The sequence below is a fragment of the Arachis ipaensis genome, chromosome B07 (genome assembly GCF_000816755.2).
Source record: "Arachis ipaensis cultivar K30076 chromosome B07, Araip1.1, whole genome shotgun sequence".
NCBI lineage: Eukaryota > Viridiplantae > Streptophyta > Magnoliopsida > Fabales > Fabaceae > Arachis > Arachis ipaensis.
In genome coordinates, this window is record NC_029791.2 from 122,913,846 (window position 1) to 122,916,666 (window position 2,821).

The following is a 2,821-nucleotide window of genomic DNA, read 5'->3' on the forward strand; positions in this document are numbered from 1 at the left end:
TATCTTTACAAATAATTAATCAGTAATATTACATAACCAGTAAATATTATCATTTTGAGCAAGTATTTAGTCATTATTTACATACAAAAAATATATAATTTACACTTTATAGTTTATACTTATGTTTATCAGAGTTTGCACATGAGTTAACACAATTTGCATTCACATTCTCTATAGTTTTACACATTTTTTTTGTGACTATAATTTTACATATATAAATTAATAAAATATATTATTAAAAACAATTTAATACTTATACTAGTGAAATAATAATTAAAATCACTAAAGATTACTAACCCCAAAAATTTCTTATAATTCATTTTGATGTCATAACTAATTTTCATATTCAAACTCTTCCTTGAGGGTAATTCGTTATCAAGAGTCCATGAATCATGAAGCAAGTACACAAAAACAAATTCATACTCAGTCGTGTTTTTGTGATCTTAATATAAATTAATAAGAGCAATCCATAGAAGAAAACAAAATTAATTAGATTTTTTTTTCTATAGTATCTTTTAGTCTCGACTAAGAATTAATCTATCGTAAATCGAAGCTTCATTTAAAAATTTGCTATATATACAAAACGAAATTCGAATTTCCAACACTTGATTAAGCAGATTAGTGAACTATCTATAAGAGTTTAAGACTAACTCAATTTAGTTAAATAAATTAGATTTTTTTTTTAGAAAAAAAAATTAGATTTTGATTATGCTATCTGTCTCCTTTTTTTTTTTTTATCTATGTTATTATGTCTTGAAAAACTCAGTAGGTTAAATTATACAATCACATGATGAAAAACATGGATCCCAAAAATTCAGCCCAACATTGTACTCTGAAGAAAACTTGTCGCTAGCTTGTGTCCCAATCCGACCCAGAAAAAAAATGCCTGTCTTCGCTGTCTGCTTTAATGTGTTTTGGTTTTGGTGCATGTTTCCCTTTGACACAGAATGCAATAGTATTTCTAGCAGTTATGCATACACTTGAAAAGAGAAGACTTTGTAGATCAGTAAATCCTCTAACTCAAATTAAGGCTTTAAAAAACGTTATTGTTTAGGATTTAAGATTGATGGAGTATTAAGACCTCTAACAAAGTTTTGTTACTTTTATATAGTTGATAATTTAGAGCCGTTAAATAAAAATTTAGTTAAATCAATTAAATTATTTAACTATTCTCAACTATCAATTTCACGTGAAGTTAACTGCACTTAAATTTTCACAATTAAAATATCACGGGTAGGGATGGCAAAACTCCCCGAGACACGGGGATCCGAATGGAGATCCAATTGTGGGGAATTTTTCCTGCGGGGATGGGGATGAGGGACAAAATTCCCCCGAAACAGGCGCGGAGACCCGAGCGGGGATCCCCGCCCCGTCTCCGCTATTTCCCGAAATTTATGAATTTCCTGAATTATCCTTTATAATTTATTTCTCATATATGTTTTTTAGTCATTTCTCACATACACACATATAGAAATCCAAAACTCCTAATCTTTATTTGCATAACCCACCTCCTCGCCACCCTTCTCACTGCATCATCGTCACACCTCACCGTGCCATCACCCTTACCGCATTGTAATTTCTATTTGCGGCGTTCATTTTCGTAACTCTGCCGCCGTGTCCATTCTCCTCTTTGTTGCCGTGTTTCTCACCTCGTTCACTGCTTTGTCCTTTGGCTCATCATTGCATCCCCTCATTGCGTTATTTCAAAAGAAGTCACTATCGTGTCATTTAGACTTTTTGTATAAAATCTTGCAGTTTTTGTATAAGATAGATACTTACACCTCTATTTATATGAAAATTAATAATTAGTTAGAACTATTATGTAGATGGAGAATGGAGTCTCTGCGATAAATGGGGCTCCGTGGAAAATGGGGATGGGAAGCAATATTCCCCCACAGCAAGGAATGGGGACGGGGATGAGAAGCAAATCTGAGGGCGGGGATGGGGAGCAGGGAGGCATCCCCGCCCCTGCCCTGCCCCAATAACATCCCTAATCACAGGACAAGGTAGGTATCAATGAAGCACCGACTCGCTTGACGGCGCCGACGTATCGGCGACGAACCCAAATACGACACGAATATGCAGAAGAAACGTTGGATGAAGTAGGTGAGGTTGTCGATTACTCGATTTATTTTGTGGAACTTCCGCTGCAACACAAGTCCAAGGCAAGTCTGGTCACTTGGTCAGGGAGTTCAGTTTTACCAAGTTATGGGCTAAATTCAGGGTCCATCTTTTCTTTCAAATTTTAAATTTTTAATCCTTCCAAGACAGATGTTAAAGTTTTTAGTAACAAAAATTTTAGAACCTAGTGTTTCTTTCGATTCTATGATCACAAACAAACATGTAATTGTTGACAATCATGACTCAAAAATTTCTCTTTGGGCTTATGTCAAGATTTTGAAAAACAAATCCTAATACTGACGTTGCAATGTTGCATACAAAAATTGACATTGTAATTTTTGTGATAGGGTGTGTATGAGTTTGTATTTAAGGGTTAAATCACACTTATTGAAAATAAAAAGAGGTGGAATTGATGCATGTAAGAATGTGAATAATGAATATACCGTATCTAATCGAAATAAAAAAAAATGATGATCGTAAACAATGTGAATAATAAATTTTAAAAAAAGATAAATTAAAAATTAAAGATTAAATTCGTAATTAATTATTTAATTTCAGATTTTAAAATTTAAAAAATTAGAATTAGTAATTAAACACCTTCACACTAAAAAAAAGGTAATATTTTTTTCTTATAATAATCCAGATGTGCAAGTAGGTTTAGAAGTGGGGTTGGTATTGGTCTAGTCTGTTAAAGTCTATG